Here is an 8,727-nt window from a genome sequence, read left to right on the forward strand (position 1 = left end):
TTGACAAATTATGTCTATGTCATATGATATGATGCTTTGAAATATGCATACATTGCAGAATGGCTAAATCAAACTAACATTACCTCACATTTGTGTGTGTATGTGTGTAGTGAGAACACTTAAAATCTGTTAGCAATTTTCGGTTAAACAATACGTTGTTATTAACTATAGTCACCACGTTATAGGATAGATTGTTTGAACTTATTCTTCCTGTGTAACTGAAATTTTCTACCCTTTGACCAACATCTCCCAAACACTCCAGACCCTGATAACCACCATTCTACTCCCTGCTTCTGTGAGTTTGACTTTTTCAGTTTCCATGTGTAAGTGAGGCATGTGTAAGTGGTATTTGTCTTTCTGTGCCTGGCTTATTTTACTTATCAATGTCCTTCAGCCCCATCCAAATGACAGGATTTCCTTTTTTATGGCAGAATAGTATCCATTGTGTGTACACATTAATACCACATTTTCTTCATTCATTCATATCTTGGTTGCTTTCCTATCTTGGCTATTGTCAATAATGTCAAAATGAATATGGGAGAGGAGGTATCTCTTTAATGTACTGATTTCTTTTCCCTTTTTTTTTTTTTTTTTTTTTTTGAGATAGGGTCTCACACTGTCACCCAGGCTGGAGTGCAGTAGAATGGTCATGGCTCACTGCAGCTGCAACCTCCTGGGCTCAAGCAATCCTCCCACCTCAGCCTCCCAAGTAGCTGGCACTATAGGTGCATGCCACCACGTCTGACTAATTTTTGTATTTTAGTAGAGATGGGGTTTTGCCATACTTCCCAGGCTGGTCTCAAACTCCTGGGGCTCAGATTTCTCAATTGGAGGGGGAAAAAGCTGGATGGAAGAGGGAATTATTATATTCTGTGAACATCTATAATGCGTATTCACTGTCAATCTTTGCAGAAAAGCCAAAACCCTTTCTTTAAGCATGTGCCTCTGATGGGTCTGCATTGTTTGTCTTGTGGAAGCCACAACCAGGTAAGTATAATTTCTAGTTTTAATTTCTGTAGAGGAAGAACTTAAAAATATCACAGTGGTGTGTGTTTGTTTTTGAGATGGAGTCTTGCTGTGTCACCCAGGCTTGAATGCAATGGCGTGATCTTGGCTCACTGCAACCTCCACCTCCCCGGTTCAAGTGATTCTCCTGCCTCAGCCTCCTGAGTAGCTGAGATTACAGGCAGCTACCATCACGTCCGGCTAATTTTTGTATTTTTTGTAGTGACGGGGTTTCGCCATGTTGGCCAGTCTGGTCTTGAGCTCCTGACCTCAGGTGATCCATCCACCTTGGCCTCTCAAATTGCTGGGATTACAGGCATGAGCCACTGCACCCGGCCACAGTTTTCTTATCAACTAATTTTTTGGTTCACCTTCACCCACACTTACCAAATAATTTACATTATAAAAAATTACATTATATTAATTTAATTATTAGAAATAAAATTGGAATATAGAGTTGTGGAAAGAAGTAAACTTTTTTTTTTTTTTTTTTTTTTTGAGACAGTGTCTCACTCTGTCACCCGGACTGGAGTGCAGTGATGCGATTTTGGCTCACTGCAACCTGCACCTCCCAGGTTCAAGCAAATCTCCTGCCTCAGCCTCCCGAGTAGCAGGGATTATAGGCGCCTGCCACTATGCCCAGCTAATTTTTTGTATTTTTAGTAGAGACGGGGTTTCATCATGTTGGCCAGGCTGGTCTCAAACTCCTGATCTCATGATTTGCCCGCCTTGGCCTCCCAAAGTGCTGCCACTGTACCCAGTCAACAATTTTTGGTACATGAATTGTACTTATTTGATGGGAACAGGAGTTGGAGGTAGTGATAGAGGGGTGTTCTACAGAGGAGCCTCTTGGCCACGAAAGTCAAGTGTCTTTTGCATCAGTCTGTGTTTTACAGGAGGAGGGATAGAGAGATTAGTCTGCCAGGTCACTTAAACACAGAGTAGTACAAAGAGAGCCTCAACTACACATCAAGAAGAGCAGTCTTTGGGAATCCAAGTCAACATCCCTTCCTTTCTTGCTCTCACAACCTATATGCAATCACTCAGGAAACTCTCTGGTCTCCACTTTCAAAAATATATCCAGAATTCAGCCATTCCACATCACTCTCCTATACACCACCCTGTTCCAGGGCCTCTTAATGCCTCACCTGGATTATTGCAAAAAACTTCTAACTTGCCTCCATACTGTTCATTCTCAGGACAGAAGCCAGATTTTTCTTTTTCAAACACAGATCAGATCACATCCCTCTTCTGTTCAAAATTCTCTAAAGCACAATAAAATACCATCTCATGCCAGTCAGAATGGCCATTATTGAAAAGCAAAAAAACAAAAACTGATGTTGGTGAGGATGTGGAGAAAAAGGGATGCCTATACACTGATGGTGGGAATGGTAATTAGTACAAACTCCATGGGAAAGAGTATGGAGATTTCTCAAAAAACAGTAGAACTACCATTTGATCCAGCAATCCCACTATTAGGTTACCCAAAGGAAAAGAAATAATCACTTCAAAAAGACATTTGCACTCATGTTTATCACAGCATTATTCATAATAAGAATCAACATAAATGTCCATTGATGGATGAATAGATTTCTTTAAAATGCGGTACATATAGAATACTACTCAGCCATAAAAAAGTGAAATCATGTTTCTTATAGCAACATGGATAGACCTGGAGGCCATTATCCTAAATGAAATGACTTAGAAACAGAAAGTCAGAACTGCAGGTTCTCACATATAGGTGGGAGCTAAATAATGGTTACACATGGACACACAGTGGAATAATCAACCTTGGAGACTTCAAAAGACAGGAGTGTGGAAGGAGGTAAGGGATGAGATGCTACCGACGGAGTACAATGTAAACTGTTTGGGTAATGGGTACATTAAAAGCCCAGACTTCATTGCACAATGTATCTAAATAACACAACTGCACTTATGCCTCTAAACCTATAAAAATAAATAAGAAATAAATTTTAAAAGGAAAGGCAAAAAATGCTTCCAAATGTTTCCTCAACTGTCGTAGGGAAAAAGCCAAAGTTCTCATATAGCCTATAAGGCCCACCTTCCACCCTTCTTTCTCTTCTCATCTGCTCTTACTCTCTGCTGTGGTCTAAATATTTGTATCCCTTCCTTACCAAATTCATATGTTGAAATCCTAACCCCTAGGTTGATGGTATTAGGAGACAGGGCCTTTGGGAGGTGATCCAGTTATGAAGGTGGAAACCTTCATGACTGGGATTAGCACCCTTATAAAAGGGGCCTGGGAGAGATCCCTTGACCCTTTCACCATGTCAGGGCCAGCAAGAAGGTGCAGTCTGTAATCCAGAAAGCAGGCCCTTACCAGACACTGAATCTGCTTAGATCTGGGACTTCCCACCCTTCAGAACTGTGAGAAATAAATTTCAGTTGTTTAAAAGCCACTCAGTTCATGACATTTTGTTACAGCAACCCAATAGGGTAAGATTGATCACATTGTTCCAGTCACACTGCCTTCTTGCTGTGCCCCGAACTTGCCAAGCATGCTCCCTCTGCCTCAGAACTTGCTGTTCTAGCTGGAAAGCTTTCTCCAGATGTCAACACAGTTCCCTCCCTCATCTCCATCAAAACTTTGCTCAAATGTCACTGTATCAGTATAATCTTAACTTATTGCAACCCACATTTCCCCACCCCATTCTGCACATCCTATCTCCTTCCATGTTTTGCCCTCCATAGTACCCATAGCCTCCTCATAGAAATTACAATTTGTTTTGTCAGTCTCCCCCTCTAGAATGTTGGCTTCACAAAGGCAGGGATTTTCATACATCATGTATCTCCATTGCCTAGGCACATTGTCAGTGTTAAATAAGTGGGGATGGAAGGAATTAGGCTCAGAAGCTGAACAAGAAGTAATATGCAGTATCAACTACATCTTTACTTCTACCCATTATTTCCAAAACACTTCAGAAACCTTTGCTATCATGCTGAAGATTAGTCCCACAGTTGGTCAGTTAAATTCTCAATGTCAAACAACCACTTTAATGTTAAAAGTAAGCTGTGGACTTTTGTGACAGAACAAGCATTGGCATATTACCAAAGCTAATATTCAAGTCCTGGCTATCAGCCCTATAAAGAGGTAAGAGGGGAAAGTAATGGTTAAGTCACTTTTTCCACTCTCATGGAACAGAGCAAGAATGAGAGCTTACAATAGCTAGAATACAAGGAAACTGGCCATTTTCCCCTAGAGCAAAAGCTCAGCCCTTCCAGCTGGATTTGAGAATGGGTTGCCTGAGATGCAATGTTTACATTCACCCACCTTGGGTCAAGTATTTCTAAAAGCAGGAAGCTCTGTGTCAAGATGGCTTATCACCCTCAATCTTTCAAACAAGCTTAAACTATGACCATAGTGATGTAAATTAGTAGGACAGGTGTTGGGACAAACTCATCATGTGGTTAAATAGCCATATCAAGGTAGGCAAAATAATGGAAAGACAGTTGATATATTATTTCCCTTAGGATATACGCAGGAGTGTCATTAAACTGGGAAATTTGTAGCTTTTTCTTTTTCCACCAGGACAGATTTTTAAAAATCAATTTATCATACTAATATACCATGAGGTAGGCCATGCATGTGGCAGTTTAGTTCTATGGCTCTTTAAATTCTAATGATTATGATCTGATTATGCAGATTATCCTGAGAATCATGATCTAATCTATAGGTAATCTAGACTTAACACTATCCAAATGGTAGCCGCCAGCCTCAGGTGGTTATTGTGCACTTGAAATGTGGTTAGTCTGAATTGAGATGTGCTGTGAACATGCACATTGGATTTTATTTAAAAATAATGTTTAAATTTTATTTAAAAATAAGAGCATCATAATTCTTCATATTGGTTCTAATGTGACATGGTATTTTGGGTATGTAGGGTTAAATCAAATATATTACCACAATTAGTTCTACTTGTTTCTTTGTGCTTTTGTGAACATAGCTACAAGAAAATGTAAAACTGCACGTGTGGCTTGAATTATATTTCTATACAGCATTGATTTGAACCCTCAATTTTTGTCTGTTAGTGCCTGACTCACGTCCATTTTACTTTTTTTTTTTTTTTTGGTTCTTTCAATAAACCACCCAGCTGAAGAAAAGTATAAAACCCAAATCATTCAGATTTGCTCATCTCTAACCATCTTTGATAAAATTTTTTTTAACTTAAAAACATATTTTGTAGAGACAGGGTCTTACTATGCAGCCCAGGTTGTTCTGGAATTCTCGGGCTGAAGTGATTCTCCCATCTTGGCCTCCCAAAATGCTGGGATTACAGGCATAAACTACCACTCCCAGCCAGCCAGTTTTTTCACTTAAAAAAAAATTGTGGTGACATATACACAACCTAAAAGGTACCATTTTAACCCTTTCTAAGTGTACAGTTTAGAAGACTTAAGTGCATTCACATTCTTGCACAACCAGTGACATCATTCGTCTCCAGAACTTCTTCATCTGCTAACTCCATACTGATTACATAACTCCCCATTTCCCCCATCCCCCCACCAGGCACTGGCAAACACCATTCTACTTGCTGTCTCTATGAATTTGACTACTCTAGGTACCTCAGATAAATGGAATCATACATTTGTAGGTTTTTGTTTTTTTTTTTTTTTTTGAGATGGGATGTCCCTCTGTCACCCAGGCTGGAGTGCAGTGGCGCAATCTCGGCTCACTGCAAGCTCCGCCTCCCGGGTTCACACCATTCTCCTGTCTCAGCCTCCCCAGCAGCTGGGACTACAGGCATCCACCACTGCCCCCAGCTAATTTTTTGTATTTTTAGTAGAGATAGGGTTTCACCTGTTAGCCAGGATGGTCTCGATCTCCTGACCTTGTGATCCGCCGGCCTCGGCCTCCCAAAGTGTTGGGATTACAGGCGTGAGCCAACGCACCCGGGCTTTAATACATTTAATACATTTTCTCAACTTCCGTTCGCCTGTTACTCCACCAGCCATCTGCTTCTACTTAGCATCATCTCTGACTCAACCCAACTGTTCCTAAGGACTGGGTCCTACACTCAGTAGAGTCTGAAGATCATTGCACTGCCAATCTTTTGCTCTGGCTTCTGACCCCTTTGTAACAGGCTCCCTGCATGAGATTGTGAAGTGCCAAGACATGAATATTTGGTAAAGGGCCTTCTGCTGTGTTATAATGATTGGGAGTATAAAAAGCATACTCTTGAATCTCAGTGTAAGGTCCCTAAGAGAGCCCTGTGTCTGGAGAAAGTCCAGCAAGAATAAGTGTGCAGTAATACTCTGTTTCAGTAACGAATAGGCTTATCTGGGAGAGGCAGAAACGACAAAATAACAATGGCTTAAGTAAGATTGAAGTGATTTCCCCCTCGCTTAAGGGAAATGGAGTGGTAAGTGCGTCCAGAGCTGAAAGGCAGCTCTACCCTAAAGTCCTCAGGAACTCACGCTCCTTCCATCTCACTGCTCTCCCATCTCCAGACTGTGACAACAGGATCTGCATTTTGGGCAGCAAGATAGAGGGAAAGACAAAGAACAAGAAAAGGGTGGATGATTTTTCATTCCATTGGCGAGAACCTTGTCACATGAGTACACGTGGCTACAAGGGAAGCTTCCATTCTGAGAAGCCATGTATGCAGCCAAAAACTAAGAGTTTTAGCACCCAGGCAACAGGCATTTGAGGACAACTAGCAATCTCTATAACTCACTGCAACTGAGCTGTCCCAGCTTTTACCCTCTGATTACATCCCTTGGCCTTATCACTGAGGCCTCATGACATTCATAGCCAGATAATTTCAACTCTTACTCACACTTACTTATCTACTTATGATGCATTTATCCACTTCATCCCTCAAAGAATTAAAAGTGCCCTCAATACGTGCATTCATCAAGATGATAAGGAAAAGGAACTTCCTAGCAACAAAAGCATAATGGAAATAAAAGAGAAATGCAAGTACAGTTATTCCTCTCCTGAGACCTATGAGAAATCACTGAGAATCTTGACCCTGGCAACTCGCCTGGAGGCCTGCTGACTCCTCCTCTCCAACCACACCTTCTGCCTCTGTGTGTTGAGTGCTCAGAATGCAGATGAGCTTGTGTCACGTCTCTAGTGTGTACACTCTGCTGAGCCATTCCATTTACCGAGTCTGTTCACTCAGCCCAGGCCACAGAAGCTGGGCATGACTCCTGGCCCCGTACTCACAGCCCGGAGTATGTTGTTATTTTCATCAGCCTTTAAACACCCCTACTGTACCAAGAAGTTTGCTGGTCTCGAACTTCTGGCCGCAGGTGATCCACCCCCATCGGCTTCCCAAAGTGTTGGGATTACAGGCATGAGCCACCGCGCCCAGCCAAAAAAGTTTTATGTATTTTTTATTTCTATCTGATACTCAAGGTTAGCCCAAGTTATGGCTCTAACAAAATGCCTGTAATCCTACATATAATTTTTCTTTTCTAGCCTGTATTTTCAAAGTTCCTCACCTTAAAGGAGTTTTGAACATGCAGGATTAAGAGCTTTCTCCCTTTACCCATTTGCAAAAAGCACACCAGTGCTGGGGCTGGCTTCATGGGCTTATGACCTATGCTGGCTCACAAAGCTCCACCCTCAAAAAGGTGCCATGTTTGGTTCTGCTATTGCCATATTGAAGTTCTTAAAAATTCCTAAGTTAATGGAGGGGCAATGGAGCATGTGCATGAATGGAGGTGTTACGTAGCTCTGAAAAGATTCCAAACACTTTCTGCATTAAGTGACAGATGTTTTGCTGTGATAAGAACACGGAGCATAGTCCCCTTCCCTGTTAGAATGTTACATCACACTTTATCAGACCACATATGTGAGTCATTGGCCTCAACGACTAGACTCCAAAACACATATAAACCAAAACTTTGGCAGACAGATTGAGAGCTCAGGCTGCAACGGGGCTAATCTCTGTCAGCTTTCGAGCTAGCTTTCAAAGCCTCGCCAGTCCACACGGCACCAGCACCACTTGCTAGTGTCCAGGGATCTTGCAAGTTGTCTCAGATCTCCCTCACATCCACAGAGGACTACTTCCATTCTAAGCAACTAAACTGTAATCACTGGACTTGAGATGAACTTAGAACTAATTATGTGGTTAATGTACCTCATCTGCGGAATTTAATCTCTGTGAGATTTGTTCTTGTTATTTTCCTCCACTTTGAGCATTAATAAAAAGAATCTCTTTGTATGACAATAAACCATGTGATTCCTGAAATCATACTTTGATCATCTCATTATCATAGCCATACCAAATAGGAGGAGAAATGTACAACATGCATGTGCTTTATCCCCTTGCAGTTCCAGTCACATAATGTTCACAGCCCCTGTGAGCACAGAATTCCTTTGGACCTGTGGTATATGGGGGTTCAATGAGACTCAAAGCAAGTGCATGGTAAGTGCATTACATTGCTGATGACTGAGCAAGTGGGGGCGCTGACAGTTCCCAGAACCAGAACCTGCTTCCAATGCAAAAACAAGGCAATGGCATTCTAAGAAACATGAAAGACTAAGGAAACCTCCCATGTCCTTTCTTATTTGTGCTATTTTCCTATATTAGCTAATCATATAGGCTGAAATGATGGCACAAAAGGAAAGGGAAAGACAGGGCCACCCATATAGTTCCTTTTCTTTTCAGTTCTTCCTTGCCAGTAAGCTGGAGGAGAGAGGGCTGGTAGAATGCCGGGGTATCAAGAAGTGAAATAAAAAGAGTTGAGTTA

Source organism: Piliocolobus tephrosceles, chromosome 11 (assembly GCF_002776525.5).
Source record: "Piliocolobus tephrosceles isolate RC106 chromosome 11, ASM277652v3, whole genome shotgun sequence".
In the NCBI taxonomy this organism is placed as follows: domain Eukaryota; kingdom Metazoa; phylum Chordata; class Mammalia; order Primates; family Cercopithecidae; genus Piliocolobus; species Piliocolobus tephrosceles.